General features: G+C 43.6%; 1 protein-coding gene across 4 annotated transcripts in view; it reads left to right on the forward strand.

The window, feature by feature from the left end:
- LOC122921959 (NACHT, LRR and PYD domains-containing protein 3-like) overlaps positions 1-18,448 on the forward strand; it is a 121,058-nt gene that overhangs the window by 42,014 nt on the left and 60,596 nt on the right. The window contains exon 8 of one of the 4 annotated variants that reach the window (XR_006387076.1): positions 17,064-17,203. The exons of the other annotated variants lie outside the window; for them this stretch is intronic. The gene's annotated coding sequence lies outside the window, so the exon portion shown is untranslated. The remainder of the gene's footprint in view (positions 1-17,063; positions 17,204-18,448) is intronic. 4 annotated transcript variants of the gene reach the window in all.

Consider the following 18,448-nt stretch of genomic DNA (forward strand, 5'->3'; position numbering starts at 1 on the left):
AGCCTCATTCTCTGCTATGACATGCAGACTGATTCTCTGCTGACATGAAGCCAGATTCTCTGTTACGGGACCTCTCTCCTCTGCCTGTGTGTGTGCTGGGCCTAAATATATGCCAATGGACTGTTGCAGTGGTGGCTGACGTGAAGCCTCATTCTCTGCTATGACATGCAGACTGATTCTCTGCTGACATGAAGCCAGATTCTCTGTTACGGGACCTCTCTCCTCTGCCTGTGTGTGTGCTGGGCCTAAATATATGCCAATGGACTGTTGCAGTGGTGGCTGACGTGAAGCCTCATTCTCTGCTATGACATGCAGACTAATTCTCTGCTGACATGAAGACAGATTCTCTGTTACGGGACCTCCCTCCTCTGCCTGGGTGCTGGGCCTAAATATATGCCAATGGACTGTTGCAGTGGTGGCTGACGTGAAGCCTCATTCTCTGCTATGACATGCAGACTGATTCTCTGCTGACATGAAGACAGATTCTCTGTTACGGGACCTCTCTCCTCTGCCTGTGTGTGTGCTGGGCCTAAATATATGCCAATGGACTGTTGCAGTGGTGGGTGACGTGAAGCCTCATTCTCTGCTATGACATGCAGACTGATTCTCTGCTGACATGAAGCCAGATTGTCTGTTACGGGACCTCTCTCCTCTGCCTGGGTGCTGGGTAGTGTTGAGCGCGAATATTCGAAAAGCAAATTTTTTTCGCGAATATCGCAACTTCGCGATTTCGCGAATATTTCGAATATAGTGCTATATATTCGTAAAAACGAATATTCGTTTTTTGTTTTTCCCCCCCCCCCCCACAAAATTACAGTACACATATAATTGATTGTTTCCCAAAGGTCCAACAGCTCAGATCTTACTCACATTGCCTAGAAAGTGATTGAGGCGCGAATCTTCGTAAGGCGATTTTATTAGCGCACATGCGAATATCGGCACGTCCCAGAACAGAGGCAAAGGGCTTTGCATTCATACATTAGTGAATTGAGTTGCGAATCTTCGTAAGGCGATTTTATTAGCGCACATGCGAATATCTACACTTGTCCCAGAACAGAGGCAAAGGGCTTTGCATTCATACATTAGTGATTGAATTGAGCTGCGAATCTTCGTAAGGCGATTTTATTAACGCAAATGCAAATATCTACACTTGTCCCCAGAACAGAGAGGCAAAGGCCTGTGCATTCATATAGTATAGCACCATATTCGCGAATACGTAGAACTTCGTAAAATTCGATTTACGAATATTCGTATTTTTTATTTTACTTTCCACCTTACAGATTACATTGATCTGTACTCTGTCAACTACTGTCATCACCCCCCACTGTATCTCGATTGATTCCCAAAAGTCTCACATTCCCTAGAAAGTGATTGAGGTGCGAATCTTCGTAAGGCGATTTTATTAGCGCACATGCGAATATCTACACTTGTCCCAGAACAGAGGCAAAGGGCATTGCATTCATACATTAGTGATTGAATTGAGTTGCGAATCTTCGTAAGGCGATTTCATTAGCGCACATGTGAATTTTGCATAGCATATGTATTATGCGATGCGAAAATTCGAATTATCGCATATGCGAAATAATAACGAATTTGAATAATCGCGAATATTTTACGAATATTCTTTCGAATATTCACAAAATTTCGCGAATTCGAATATGGGACATGCCGCTCAACACTAGTGCTGGGCCTAAATTTATGACAATGGACTGTTGCAGTGGTGGGTGACGTGAAGCCTGATTCTCTGCTATGACATGCAGACTGATTCTCTGCTGACATGAAGCCAGATTGTCTGTTACGGGACCTCTCTCCTCTGCCTGGGTGCTGGGCCTAAATATATGCCAATGGACTGTTGCAGTGGTGGCTGACGTGAAGCCTCATTCTCTGCTATGACATGCAGACTAATTCTCTGCTGACATGAAGACAGATTCTCTGTTACGGGACCTCTCTCCTCTGCCTGGGTGCCGGGGCCTAAATATCTGAGAATGGACTGTTCCAGTGGTGGGTGACGGGAAGCCAGATTCTCTGCTATGGAACCTCTCTCCAATTGATTTTGGTTAATTTTTATTTATTTAATTTTTATTTTAATTCATTTCCCTATCCACATTTGTTTGCAGGGGATTTACCTACATGTTGCTGCCTTTTGCAGCCCTCTAGCTCTTTCCTGGGCTGTTTTACAGCCTTTTTAGTGCCGAAAAGTTCGGGTCCCCATTGACTTCAATGGGGTTCGGGTTCGGGACGAAGTTCGGATCGGGTTCGGATCCCGAACCCGAACATTTCCGGGATGTTCGGCCGAACTTCTCGAACCCGAACATCCAGGTGTTCGCTCAACTCTATTCTTCAGGGGACATGGGGCATGTCGATAGTACCCGCAGCTGGCGTATAGCTCAACAATAGGGGGTAGCCTAAAACATAACAGAAAAAGACCACATAAAAATAAAGAGCAAAAAAAAAACACATTCGTCCACATGAAGGACGGTGGGGGAAATGGCAACTTACTGTTTGGTGGCTGCAGTCAGCGTATGGCTGTGGACCCGATGGGGGAAGACACCACCTAGATGGGAAGTCCAGCGGCATCTGTGGCCGTGCAGACCCATTAAATAGGCAGAGCGGCCAGGTGAGACGCATACCTACAGCGACGTCCGTGTCACATGACCGGACGCCTGCTGATCACGTCGAGGGGTGCGACGGCGCTCTTGCGGTCACGTGATCAGGAGTACAGCGGTCACAAGATACAACAGCCCCATTGTATGGAAGAGGGGCCTGGTGGAACGCATGCCAGCAGCGACGTCTGCGTCATGTGACTGGGCGCCGGCTGCTGACGTCAGAGGATGCCACAGCGCTCTCAAGGTCATGTTATCGGGAGTCTATCGATCATGTGACCGCTCATGCGCATGATGCGGCGGCAATGCCTATAAGACATCTGAAACATGGTGAACACTAACAAATGAAAAAAATAGTTCCTCACCGCCGCATGCATGTGCCATAGGACAAATGACAATGTATATAGTGTGGCACAGTGCGGAGGGCGCACCCTCTTGGTCATTAGTAAAATATGTGACCAGAAGAAGGGCATGAACCCGGTATTAACAATGGAGGGTGAGGGGAGGAGAAGAGATGCTTCACAATGGGTTTAAGAGACTATTACTCCAGCCGTCCACCTCCATATATGCTGAGGGACAAAAAGTATATGTAGTGCCCTCTAAGCAGACCATAAAGAAGAGGGGGTGATCATAAAGAACAACCTAAATGTAATTGCTCGTTGAGGCCATAAGGGGTAATGGTATTTAATGTGAAGGTCCACCAACATTCTTTTTGGAGAATAAACTTGTCCCAGTCCCCGCCTCGTTGTGGTTTTCTGATATGTTTAATGGCCATGAAGCTGACCGATGAGATACGGCCGTTGTGAGAGGTCTGTACGTGTCGCGCTATAGGAGTATCCCTGTTGTTGCGCATGTCACTAATATGTTGGCACATACGCTTGCGTAGTTCTTTAAAGGTCTTACCAACATAGCGCAGACCACAGACACATGTAAGTAAATAAATTACGCCAGTTGTTCGGCAATTAATAAAATCTTGTATGTGATAAACCGTGTCATTGGCTTCACCCCTAAAAGATTTACCCTGTGGCCAGCAACTCCCGATTCCCTATGTCGTAGTTTCTCTCGGTGGAAGAACATTTTCTGGAAAAGAATGCACACGGTCTCAGGTTAGTTAGACTAGCAGGACCTTGTGAAAGGACTGCTCCAGCGCCGTCCTCAGACGCATCCACCTCCGCAATAAAAGGTCTCTCCTGATCTGGCTGGTTCAGAATGGGAGCGCTACTGAATGCCTTTGTTAGTGTTTCAAATGAATTAATGGCCTCAGTAGACCAGTTCTCCAAATCCGCCTCTTTCTTAGTGAGGTCGGTCAACGGTTTAGCAATTATTGAAAAATTCTTAATAAATTTACGTTAGTAATTGGTAAAACCTAAGAACCGTTGTAAGGCCTTTAAGGATGAAGGCCTTACCCATTCCTTAATAGCTAGTACCTTACCAGGATCCATCTTGAAGGTGTGAGGGGTCAGGACATACCCTAGAAACAGTATCTCCTGTACACCAAAGACACATTTCTCATGCTTAGCGGATAGCTGGTTCTCCCTCAACACCTCTAATACTTGTTTGACATGAGACGCATGAGATTTGAAATCAGGAGAAAATATCAAAATGTCGTCAAGATAGACAATAATAAATTTACCTAAAAACTCTCTAAGAATATCATTCATAAAGTTTTGGAACACAGCTGGGGCATTGCTGAGTCCAAAAGGCATAACCTGATATTCAAAGTGTCCTGCCGGAGTATTGAACGCAATCTTCTATTCGTCTCCCTCCTTGATTCAGATTAGATTATATGCCCCTTTCAGGTCAATCTTAGAAAACCAGGTTGTCCCCAGAACCTGGTTAAATAAATCCGGAATCAATGGGAGAGAGTATCTATTCTTGATAGTGATCTTATTCAATTTCCGGTAATCGATACAAGGCCTAAGACCACCATCCTTCTTCTTAACGAGGAAAAACCCAGCTCCCATAGGAGAGACAGAAGGTCTAATGTGCCCCTCACTGAGGCTTTCCTTAATATAATCCTCCATGACATTGCATTTGGGCTTAGAGAGATTATAAATACACCCCTTAGGAAACCTGGCACCTTCTACTAACTCTATGGTGCAATCATAAGGTCTATGGGGGGGTAGAACCTCCGGGGTAGGTGATGAGAATGCAGCCAGCCAGTAGCGCAGGGGCAACACGTGAAGTACACAGTGGACCGATGAGGGGCCAAATTAAAACACACAGTTCATCAGCTTACTCACGGTTAGCAGAAAGCCTCCCTGGGCCGGCAGCACAGTGTTGAGGTGGACAGCACGAAATCCTCCTGGGCACGCTCTGTGTAGGTAAAGCATCAGCCAAGATGGTGGTTGAGGTGCCCTTGATGTTAGGGTGCTTGTTGCGGCTGAGTCCCTTGATGGTTTTTGTCGTGACGCCAGTACCGTTAATGGTGGTACAACCAATAGTGGTAATAATGAGGTAGACAGTGGTAAGATGCAACTCACAACTTTTACTGTGGATGACTTTGGTTGCAGCAGTACAAAATACAGTCTCGAAGTTAACAGAGTTGATTCTGCAAATTCACTGTTTCTAGGCTTTTCAGGTTTTAGTTTGGAGCCGTGGGTTAGGTGTACCTGGTTCCTTTAGATGTGTGGGATCCTATTCCTTGTCTTTCCCTACAAACTGAATATTTAGACAGGGAAACTCATCTGTCTCTCAGAAGTTTGGTGTGGCTGCCAGAAGCTATAAATCCTCCACCATGCAAAGGTTACTGTGGCCCTCAATAATGGCTCTTCTCACCGATGATTCCTTAGGAAAGCTTGTTTCTATTCCAGGGAGGCAAACTGTTCTCCTACTGGTCAGGGATGCAAGTCTATAGTCCGGCCACAGAAGGAAAACGCTCTTCTGCTCCTCACATCTTAGTATCACCTCCTAGCGAAGTTGGCTCCACTCACTAATCTGTGTCATGGAGTCTTCACTCTGCATTTTCTCCTACTAATCTGATCTGACTACCTCAGATCTGCTCTCTTCTGAACTACATTTTTACTCTACTATCATCTGATCTGCCTCACTAGGCCTGACCTAGGTATATACAGTATAAGACCTAAGCTATATCCCCATCTAGTGGTGGGATGTATAAATTACACCTAATCTGCCTGGTAACACGGATTTTGCAGATAAATTGTACAAAGTTATACAATACCGGACAATACAATTGTTAAGACAAAAAGTGTTTTTAAGCAGTGCCCACACACACGTAGTGGGACGCTGCATACCCCATGGTAAAATGTCGACCTCGACGTTGGTAATGTCTGAAGCTGTGGATCTCTAAGCCGTGTACTGAAATACACCAAATACACACCACCAAATATGCACATGTGAATATAGACATTGCAATGTATTATCATGACTCTTCAATAACCTCCTGTGAATAAAGGGTTATGCACAAAAATACATTCTAGGCAAATATATAAAATATATCACATACACTTTCTTTATGGTAGATGTGTTACGGCCAAAAATGGTTATTAGAGAATGATCTCACATAAAGGCAGTAAAGTTAATGATATGGTTCAGAAGACAAAGTCCATACCTAAAATGGGGTATAAAACATGTATAAAAACATTTAAAAGTGCAAAAATTTTGTTGTAGAACAGTTAAGCACAGAAAATTCTTTCTGGGTATTTTACTTTAAACGTTGCGTTAATAAAGTCCCTGGATAACCTAAAAATGGGGTAAAAAGGGGTTAAACATGATAAAACACAACTGTAGTGTCTGGATTGAAGTGGAGTCCTTGCAAGAAGTACTTAGAGAGGGACTCAAAACAAAAACAATAAGAGAAGTCCTATCAAACAAATGTCAGCTCCTGCTCCATGTAATTGTTATTAAACAGCCTACTTAGTTGTAGGGATCAGAACATGATGACATGTCTGTTGGAATTGGGCTTCCAAAATCCCATGAATCAGGGGATGATCCCTCTGGTTGTCCCTCCATCGCTCTCTGTTTAGGTGTAGATGGCAAGTTAAAGGGAACCTGTCATGTGGATATTTGATTATAATGTAACTAATTATATACAATCATTAACTACTAAAAAGTACCTTAGATGTATTCACTTACTGGTGTGACAGATGGTTACCTCATAATATACACACAAAGATGCCGCATGCTAATGAGCTGATTGGAGTCCAGCGTGATGTCATTGAGTCCGGCGTATATTTAATTCAGAGCTATAGCCACTCTCATGCCCACCTGCTGCTGATTCACATGGAAACAAACTGTCATTCAGCAGCAGGTGGGCGGGGAGAGTCAGGAGCTCATGAATATTCATGACTCATCATTATAAGCTGGAGCTTTTCAATACAAGATGTTGGCAGATTGACTGGGTCAATTAAAGAAAGTGACCCAGCATTTTGCTAAGCGAATCAGTCACTTATTTATGTTGCCCTTAGTTAGGACACCATAAAACTGGTGACAGGTTCCCTTTAAGTTCCTGCTTCACTTTCTCAAAGATAGGAGGCTGTTCTTTTTTTATTTTACAAACCAGCCCAACTGTAGGGTCACTCCTGGTCACAGGATTTGATCTTTCAGATGGCTTTTTCTGTGTTGAAGAACCAGCAGGCTCCTCTCCATAATGTGGAATAGCAAATCCCTGTCTTTGCTGTACAGCCAATTGTTGCAATAGCATAGCACAGTCCTCTGTAGCAGTAGTGAGGTTTTGTGGCTCGGGCCTTCTTCTCCTAACCCTTTCTCTTTGAGGTTTAGGCTTTACATCAGGGTCTCTGGTGACAATAGCTGGTTGCCAAAGAATGTTGGTTCCTGCAAAACCAGTAGCATACTGATTCTGAGTTGTACTTGGTGGTATATACTTTGCATCAGGCCGCACGGGGGCGGTAGAAAGTTCCTTTTCTGGCTCTTCCTCAGACTCAGTCTCTATCAATCTCCTGGGTCTCTGTAGGTTGTCCTGGCCTGCGGACCGCAGTGGCATAGGGTCCACGTGTACCCTCTGCAGGGGTGAATTCGACTACTTCATTCACATACAAGCTGTGTAGCCAAGGGGGAAGATCTTTTCTCTTCACTGACCGGCGGTTCACATAATAATTGCGGTCATTCGCCAGGTCGCGGATAAATCCGAATCCCCGCTGCTTACAAAGGTCCAGTTTTCGTACCGGTACCGGGAAATCTTTTTCCGGTGTCTCCAGTAGTTTACGAGTCAGTCCCTCGTTATAGTGTTTGCAGGCATGAGTGCGCGGAAGTTGAGCAGACTTTATTTCTGCGGACAATCTAGCCCAAAGCGCGGTATGTTCCATAGTGGGCCACGCTACGGCGGAAGCATCTTCAACCAGACCAGACCTCTCTGCATCTTTTGGTGGCTGGTGTTGCGGCATCGCGACTGCATGCTGACCTGCACTGCTCTCTGCAGATTCAGGGCCGTGGTCTCCACTACACTCCCTCCAGTGACGGTCCCACAACTCCTGCACATGAACCTGTAGCTCCAGAGTAATATTCGTGGGGTCTGTGAAGAGCTCCTTTAGCTGTTGACACTCTGACTCATTGGAGCACGCGTTAGCTATAGATATTTGCTCTTCCACCCGTTCTGAAATTCTGGAAAGATTTCAGGCTGACTTAACTCGTAAGTTTCTTCAAGCTCACTAGTTAAATTATTTTGGGTGTAGCGTACCTTATCCTTTCCTTGTTGGCATAACTTGTACTCCTTTTCATCGATCTCCTGGTTGAAAACCAATGACGACTCTTCGATGTGGCATGTACCTTCTTCAGAACTGAAAGGATAAATAGAGAGGATATTAAATAACCCCTCAGGTGTTGAGGAAAAACATTGTTCCACTACTTGCTCTTCTGTTAGGTATTCATCAGGAATAAGTCCAATTACATCATTCTGGAATCCAAAAGTATAGTATTCCGAATCCATAGCTAGACCAATTACGGTGTTCTTCTGCAGGAATATGCTATGGGGAGCCATGTTATGGATTATCATGTGCAATGGATCCTGATGGATGTTAATTATAGGAGTGGGATTTACCTTTATGCCGAGTTGCTGCATCCGGTTGGACAAACGGATCGAAGCGTCTGCGTTCTTGTCACCGCCAGGTCTCTGAGAAGTTCTGACAGACGTTCTTCAGTACTTCCTGCATGATGTTCTTTTGTTTTGGTTTCGCTTTGACATCTCTTCTGCCTCTTCCAGCTGTCATCTATTAGCAGTGATTGCCTCCCTTCATATCCCCTCCCATACTGCCTCACTTTGCGGTTTATACTATTTCCTGGATTGTGCGCACTGCTTGAAGTTTGCTACTGCTGGTTTCTCAGATAAGTCTATCCCGTTATTTGTGTTTTCCTGTTGGATTGATTCTAGGTGACCCTGACTCCCTCTGTATTAAGTGCATGGAGCCGGTGGTCGTGTCCCCTCACTATTATAGGGTATTCAGGTGTCACTCAGTCTAGGCACGTGGACATGCAACTTTCTGTCACAGAGATCTTTGCATGGGCTGAGCAGTCAGGGAGAGCTATAGGGCTTTAATAGGGCTCACCCTTTTGTTCCTTAGTTTGGGGATCAAGTCAGTCGATCTTTATTTGTTACTTCTTGTTTTCTGCAACACCATCCGTAACATTATAAACCGCCAAAACCATCTTAAGCATGAATCCGGTTTCAGCCTTTATTGACCGCATACAGGGTCTTTCACTGGAGGTAGCAGATCTCCGGAAAACTGTCTCTCAATTTGAGGTGACCGTTTCTGCTTGCGTTCATGGAATTTGTTCTGAGCCTAAAATCTCACTTCCGGATACGTTCTCCGGGGGTAGTGAGAATTTTGTTCGTTTTAGAGAGGCTTGCAAACTCCATTTTCGCCTACTTCCCCATTCCTCTGGTGATGAGGAGCAGAGGGTGGGGATCATCATCTCGCTACTCAGGGATAATGCTCAGTCCTGGGCCTTTTTGCTGCCGGTGGGGGCACGGCCCCTCCATTCAGTGGATGATTTTTTTTTAGCCCTGGGTCAGATATATGATGATTTGGATCGTATTGCTCTGGCTGAATCTAAACTGCGTCTTTTATGCCAGGGTAAACAGTCCGCAGAGATATACTGTACAGAATTTCGGAGATGGGCAGCTGATACTGGTTGGAATGATGCTGCACTCCGAAGTCAATTTTGCCATGGTCTTGAATGTTGGTGATCTGGTGTGGTTGTCTACTAAGAATATCAAGTTGAAGGTTCCCTCCTGGAGGTTGGGTCCTAAGTTTATTGGGCCTTACAAAATCTTGTCCGTCATCAATCCCGTTGCCTTCCGTCTTGATCTTCCTCAGACATGGAATATCCATAATGTTTTCCACAAGTCCCTATTAAAACCTTATGTCCATCCCACTGTACCCTCCTCTTTGCCCCCTCCTCCGATTGTGGATGATAATCTTGAGTTTCAGGTCTCTAGGATTGTGGATTCTCGTGTTATCCGCAGTTCTCTCCAGTACCTTGATCATTGGGAGGGTTATGGTCTTGAGGAGAGGATGTGGGTCCCAGTGGCGGACATTAAGGCTACTCCTCTTATCAGGGCGTTCCATAGGTCCCATCCTAAGAAGGTGGGCTCTGAGTGTCCGGAGTCCACTCGTAGAGGGAGGGGTACTGTCAGCGCCAGGTCTTGGAGAAGTTCTGACAGACGTTCTTCAGTACTTCCTGCATGATATTCTTTTGTTTTGGTTTCGCTTTGACATCTCTTCTCCCTCTTCCAGCTGTCATCTATTAGCAGTGATTGCCTCCCTTTATATCCCCTCCCATACTGCCTTCACTCTTTTTGATTAATAATCAATACACAGATGTAACACCACACTGGCTAGCTAAAAAGAAATGTGGAACATTTCACTATTTGCACAATCAATTAAAGAATTACTCGATCTCGGTGCAGACCTCCATTTATTTCATATATCTTCTATATAAAAAGAATCTTCATATAAAAGAGAGGATTAAAAAAAAACATAATAATTATATTATCCTTCAGGCAGACAATTATATTATCCTTCAGGCCTCTAAGTTCTTTTTATCGAGTATCTTAATTTGATTTGTGCAAGCAGTGAAACAAAGGGACAATTGTATATGCAAAATATATAATCGTTTATTATAAAGACAAAGAATATAAAATCAATACAATTGCAAAACAAATTATGAAGTTACAAAATAATACCCAAAATGTACCACACGGTGGTGCTAACACACCCCTATCTGATCAGCACTGTGTGACTTAGCGATTTATGACAACCAGTGTCATACTTTTAACAAACAGACTCATATACCAAGAGAAACTTAGGATCTTTTGTTTTCAAACAGGCTATAACAATAAAACACGGATTTACAGGAAAATAACTTATCCCTTGACTCTGTTTTCCTATGACCAATCAAAAATATATGATATTAATAGGATAAAATATTCAGCTCGGCAATCAGACTATGGAAAATAACTTTCCAAGGGTTTTAGTCCTCTTCTCAAAAAAAGTCAGCTCTTCCATTAACAATATGCATCTTTGCTAAGAGAATAATCAGCATTATGGAGGTGCCTAACACTATATATTCCCACAGTATGGGAACTCTTGGCTATATATCGAGAGAAATATCTTATTAATATCACGAGCAGTAAACACAAATATACGTTACCGGGTCAAAGGTAGACAGAGTTCAGATGGGACCAGTTCTCAAGAACTTTCCTAGTAATCCAAAAAAATAATCCAAGTTTCTTCTGGTAAAGTTTTCTTTGAGTTTCTTTTGGTCTTGATTCAATGGATGGATGGATCTATGGATCTATGGCTCTCTGGATCTCACCTGCTGCTCCGCACACAAGTAATTATTCCCCCCCTTATCTAAGAATCATCCCCTTTTAGATTAGGAATTTCCAATCAGGTAAGGTGGGTGTATTCGCATGCTAATAATACAATGATGTCATATTAACTCCTAATATGGCATAAAACAAATGATAAAATAATATAATATTGTCCATCTGCCTCCAGATGGCACTGTGGTACTGCAGATGAACATCACAACTTTTAAGCATTAAAACAAAATATCTAATAATACGTTCACATGACCTTCTTAACCTTTTAATATAAATCATTGAGGAAGGTATTTTCCTGACACTTTTAATTACCTATGTCCTGGACTTGTTGGAGTCACTGTCTTCTCCTATCTTTTTGAAATATGTGTTGACTTGATAAAAAAAAATCATAACAGCTTTGATGCTTGGCATCGGAACTTGTACATTTCACTTATATACATCCATGAATAACTATTGTTTTGAAATAACATTTACTCTTCTCAGAAATCCAATTAACATAAACTTACTTCAATGTTTTTGTACCTTCTACAATACATTCTAAATGATAAATACATGGCATTATATCTATATAAATCGATACATTGTTATACATGGATAACACATTATATGGATTATTGGTTAAAATATGTTGTAAACTAAATAAACCATACAGATATATATATATATATATAATATAATTATGAATATATATATATATATATATATATATTGAACCTCATACAGCAGGTGTGCCTCAAGTATATTAATTCTTATCTCGTCATGGCTTATCCATGAAACAAGCTTGTTCCCTTCAGACAGACATGTCTGAGGAAGCTGGTGTACTCCCCATAGATAAACCCATATCTTTAGCAATAACTTTAAAAATATAATGTCCGTTCATGTTCACAATTATTATTATTTTTTATACAAACTGAACTTGCCATGAACTCATCTTGGCCTCTTCAGCCACATAATAGAACTTTTGGTTCAGGCTGATTTTATTATTAAAGGCAATGAGCATTCATTTTGGCTATAATATCATTAGATAATATTGTATACTTATAAAAATGCACAACAGTTTTCATGGAGTTCCTGATGAAGATCTCTCGGATTGTGGGATGCAGTTTAAATCAAAGTTTTGGCGTAGTTTTTGCACAGTACTTGATATTGATATTAATCTATAAACCAGCTTTCACCTACAATCTAATGGACAAACTGAACGCACCAATCAGACTCTGGAACAGTATCGTCAATGCTATATCTGTCATTTACAAGATGATTGGGTCAATCTGCTTCCTGTGGCTGAGTTCTCTTACAAAAACTCCCAAAATGCCTCCACCAAGCAAACTCCTTTCTTTGCAAATTTGGGGTATAATCCAAATATTCTTCCCAAATTCCCAGCTGTTTCACCTATTCCAGCAGTCGCAGAAAGGATCTTGGCATAACAGCAAAATTTAGAGCTACTAAAAGGAACATTAGAGAGGGCTCAAGAAAATTACAAGAAGGCGGCAGATAAATTTCGCAGACCAGCACCAATCTTTAAAATAGGGGATTAGGTATGGCTTTCCACCAGAAATTTTAAACTTAAGGTTCCTTCACCAAAACTAGGAGAAAAGTTTGTTGGGCCTGATAAGATTATTGGGATAATTAGTCCAGTAACTGTTCGGCTTAAACTCCCACGATCTATTAAGATTCATCCTGTTTTTCATGTATCCCTACTAAAGCCTGCCATGCCCAACCCTTTTCCGAAACATGTCCCTCCTCCTCCCGATGCGGTGGAGATAGATGGGCAAGAACAGTTTGTTGTAGAGAAAATCTTGGACTCTAGAATTTTCAGGAACCACCTACAATACCTCATTAGCAGAGTGGCAGAGTTATGGGTCTGAAGAGAATTCTTGGGAACTGGTAAGTAATATTAATGCTCCCCGACTGATCAAACAGTTTCATTAAAGACATCCTGGGAGACAAAGTCAGGTCTCGTCCAGAGGCCGCTGTTGAGGTGGGAGTAATGTCAGGAATTCCTGCTATGTCTGTTTAGTTCAGACTGTCTTGCCCTTAAATGTTCCCTCAGTTAAGATGGTGGATTGTGTCAACTGGGTGCCATCTTACTTCCTGTTTCATATATAAACCTCTCAAGCCTGTTACTCATTGCTTGAGTATTGAATTTTAGCTCCTGCTTGTGCAGTCCTCTCGCCTGGAACTTTCTCTCAGTTTTTTTCCTTCTCCTTGCGGTTTACCCTGCTACTCCTGGACACCTGCTGACCGCTCGCTGGTTTCCTCCTGACCACTCGTCTGGATCCTTGCCTTAATCTACATTCCTGCTACCTCCTGTGTTTAGTCCTTGTCCCTGCTATTAGATTACAGCAGTATTCCACTAGTATTGTGACAGTGTATGTATTGTATGTATTATTTTGTAGCTGTTAACATGTGATTTGGCATGTTCACCAGCAGATGGCGGAAACATTGGCAGAGTTAGTTTCCCTGGTGAGTAACAGTCTAGTGCCATTCCAGTCCTTTCTAGAGAGGGAGGAGTTAGTTCAGTCTAGTTATTGTAGGTCAGTCTAACCTACCCCTTTGAGGGGAAAGATTCTGTTCTAGTTTCTCCCCTGCTGGGGAAGGAAGCATGCCTTGTCCTGTCTGGACAGGCCCTGCCTGTGAGTTCCTAATGGTTGCATGTCCTTCCAGGGCTTGATTTGCCTAAATCCAAGCTAAGTGAGCTTGAAGTCAGGAACAAAGATTCCCTGAATTAAGCAAGATAAAGTCAGAGTCAGACTACAGAAAGCTAAGTTGCAGCCTACAGTAGAAAAGGAAAAGTTCCTATTTACACAGCCAGCATAGCAAAGCTGAGAGAGTTCAGATGTAGCAGAGCTAATTGCGTTTGCCTGACAAAAGTTAAGCCGAAGATAAAGTTTGGAAGATTGCCTCGGATGCAAGTTTACTCAAGTAAAGCTGTTAACTACTTCAGTATCCGCCTAGATTCAATTTATTCTGCAAATCCCTCAACTGTTAACCCTTTTATCAATGCTTCGGATTCTGGATATCCAGGTAGGAGCACCGTGACAAGTGCAAAGCCACACCTAAAGGGGCACTGTAGGCAACCCTTACACCACTCTGGCATTCCTACACCTGGGTCCCACCATCAACTTCTACATAGGGGGATTCATTGCCTCGTTGCTGAAATGCAACTGGCGCCATGACAAAAACTTTCCAAAACTCACATAACACCTGTAGAAGAGACCCCGGGCATCAGTTATAGTCCGCTGCATGTGTACTCCCATGTCTGCATCTCCGCGCAGTTCTTGTCACTGGTGCGGTGTAGGCTGGCTGCAGGTTCTCGCGTACTGGCTGCAGGCTGACACCTGTGTATGCTGGTTGCTTGGGACTGTTTGCTGGCTGCGGTTTTGTGAGTCAACTCTGGCCTGTGTTTGTGGTTCCTGTCACCGGTGCCGTGCAGGCTGGCTGCATGCGCTTTTTGTACTGGCTTTGGGCGTTCCCATGTATGCTGGTTCTGCGATGCGTGCCGGCTGCGGCCTTGTGTGTGAACAGGGTCTGAGTATGGATGCATGTCTGTTTGTATTACAATATGGTTCTGTTCCTTGTTGCTGTGTAGGCTGGTTGCCTGTAACCTCGTACTGGCTACAGTTTATCCTGTGTATGCTGGTTGTCGTTTGGGCGTGCTGGCTGCAGCATTCTGTGTCTGGTGTGAACTGTCACTTGTAATTGTATGTTCGGTGCGCCTGGTTCTGATGGGGTTAACATTCCCCGCTCTGTTCCTGGGTGTGGCTTATCAGGTGCCATATCTATCTGTGAGCTGTGGGGCTTGTGGTCAGTCTATCGTCTGCCTTGCTGGGTGTAGCCCCTTGCTGCTGACCCAGGGGGTTTTGCCATCTGCCCTTGTTTGTGGTGTCGCCTGGCCATGCATTGATGTTGTTGTTTTGTCTGTTTTTCTGTACCTGTCCTGTGATATTGATGTTGTCCTTTGTGTTGATGTTGTCCTTGCCTGTTCTTCTGTACCTGTTCTCTGTCTGGATCCACTTTGTTCCATGTCTAGCCTATCAGTGCTCTAACTGTGTCTGATAGCCTGGCAGTGCTAAACTGCTTCTGATCCTGTTCCATGTCCAGCCTGGCAGTGCCTACTGCTTCTGATCTAGTCCAGTCCTTGTCTGTCCTCGAGTGCTTTACTGCTTCTGTTCCTGGCTCTCTCCTGCCTTTGTCAGAGGGTTCCTGGGTTCTCCAGAGGGAGGATATTTAGTCTGTGTGCAGCTCTGCCTGACACCGCCATGCTTCCATTCCGCTTGGGGTCCAGGCATCTGCTTCTGTGCTGGTTCCCGTTTGTCTTGTTGTCTGATCCATGTTTTGTTGTCTGTTTCCGCTGGTGGTTGCACTAGCGTGGTTCTTTGCAGGTAGGGGCCAAGTGTACGGGACCTTCCTGGAGGTGCGACCAGTAACCCCTCGGCCCAGTTCATCCCCACCACCAGGGGCTCGGTGAACAACAGGGCTCACTGGCTCTTCACTGTCCTGGGTTTTGCCTCTGGTCTGCCGGTGCACTTGGTTCTGTGGTAGTGCTACCACTATTGCCTCACCTGCTTGTCCTGTATTACTGTCAAGTTCCTTTATTACATGTGTAGTAAAGTACTCTGTTGGTCCCTGACCTGTACCTGCCCGTGTCCTGTTTGCTAAATGTCCTGGAGGTCTGCCCTGGCCTCCAGTACATGACACTTACAGGATCATGCACATGGTATCGCATGTAAAGCAAACTCCTGCCCGACCTAGGGCTTGCTCCGCTTCATCCTTTGGGAGCTCCTGGCATTGCTACTGTGAGGGGGCACATATCTGGGCATATAACTGTGAGGGGACACGTATCTGGGCATAATCTGTGAAAGGGGCACAATGCTGATATAAGTACTGTGGGGTGGAGTAATAATACTATGGGGGGCTGCAACAGAGGCTCATTCCGCAAGGGGTCCCTTTAAGATGAGATAAGTGTTTTGTGATGCCAGTTGCAATGAAGCAACTATGGGTCAGAGTCCCTTTTAAGAAATGCTGTTGGTACCCAGGTGTAGGAATGGCTGAGTGGTATAGGGTGGCCTATAATGTATCTTATTGTTTTGTGCACATGTCACGGTGCTCCTACCTGGATACGCTGGAACCCCCAGGCGTTGGCTCTGAAGCAGACAAAGGGGGTAGTTGAATGGTGGGATGATGAATAAATTGAGTCCAGACCTTGTGATGAAGTTGAAAAGCAGCTTTACTTTGCATAAACATTTCTCCAAACGGTTTACAGACTTTATCTTGGTCCCAGCACTCTGGCAGGCAAAGAAACTCAACTTTGCTACATCAGTTGCTCTCTGTTTCTGCTGTACTGACTGGCTGACTGAATAACTTTGCTTTAGCTGTATGCTGCACTTTCCTTCTGTAGTCTGTCTCTTAAGTTATACCAGGGAACTTTCTTCCTGGCTTCTGAGGCTTCAAGCTTCTGCCTCCATGTCCAGCTGAGCTTAGGGTGCTCTGGCTGGCTTGGTTTGTGCTTCGGTACATCCCGAAGAGACTTGGGGTAAGCTAGGACTGACCTCTAACTAGTCTCCACCCTCAAACCTCTTTGATCGATATGGTGAATACTCTGGGCTTAAGATAAATTGGTCTAAGTCAGCATGCATCCCGATTAATCCTCTGAACAGTTTTATTCCAGGAGCACTGGATATTAAGAAGATTACCGAACCAGTTAAATACTTAGGTATTCAAATAACCCCGAATCCCAAGGACTATATTCAATTGAACATGACCCCAAAGATAAAAGAAATAAAGAAAAAAAATAGAGGTATGGAAAAGATTGTACGTCTCGATGGCAGGTCGTATCTCCTTGGTGAAAATGTGCCTGTTACCATCCCTTAACTATGTCCTATGGAATTCACCGATAATAATCCCCCCAAAAATATTTAAGATAATAACTAGCATATTAATGGACCTGATCTGGCGAGGAAAAAAAACAAGGATAAAAGCACAAATATTGTGTATCCATGAGAGGGAGGGCGGGTTATCAGTTCCAGATGTGGAACTTTAGGGTAATATCCATCTTACTGATCTGATGCTGATCGAGCAGACAGTGTGGTGGAAACATGGAGTCTACAAACTGGGCCAGATATGGAAGCAAGGCGACATAATAACATACGAAGACCTTAAAAAGGGGTACAAATTGGGTAATTCAGAAGTGGGATTTTTCTACCTACAGTTAAAATGTGCAGTACGAAGGTTGGTAGGAAAAAGTACACAAATAGAGACCCTTCCGCAGCCGCTGCTTAATATATCTAGATTAACGGCAGGGGGGAAGTTAGTCTAAAAAATATATAAATGTTTGCTACATCAAAAGACTAAGGGAAGAGCGACTTCCAGCCTAAAGTATAAATGGAGAGCGGTTATAAATCCGCAGCAAGAAGAGTTTTGGGTAACAGCAATACAGCAAAATAATAGGGTCTCAAAGAATTTTTCACATAGGATCACCCAATTTTATATACTAAACCGTCTTTATTATTCCCCTGAGAAACTCATGAAATATTATAAACCTAAAGTATTTAGTTGTTTAAAATGTGGGGAAATAGGGGTGGACGAAATTCTGGGGACAGGTTAAGGACAAAATAGAGCAATATCATCAGTTTATAGTACCTAATAAATTTGAGATTTGTGTACTGGGACTGATTGATAAAACAGACACCCCCCAACATCAAGAAATTGCATCCAAACTCCTCTTTCAGGCAAGGAAATGTATTATGGGACATTGCGGAGGTAGGGCTTCCCCCTGGATAAAGAATGGGAGAGGCTCACTAAAAATGCACTAACTAGAGAAGAATTCCATTTGGTAAATATTCAAAAGAAAAATAGATTTGCAAAACTATGGAAGATATGGATGATATAGTTACTTTTTTCTCTGGTGCGCTGGGGCCCCGGGGTGTGGGGAGGGAGAGAATGCAGGGAGGTATTATTACTTTTTATTTATTTTTTAGGAAGCAAATAAAGAAAAATGAGGGGGGGGGGTGTTGTACATGGAACTGTAATTTTAAAGTTGTTA

The sequence above is a fragment of the Bufo gargarizans genome, chromosome 11 (genome assembly GCF_014858855.1).
Source record: "Bufo gargarizans isolate SCDJY-AF-19 chromosome 11, ASM1485885v1, whole genome shotgun sequence".
NCBI lineage: Eukaryota > Metazoa > Chordata > Amphibia > Anura > Bufonidae > Bufo > Bufo gargarizans.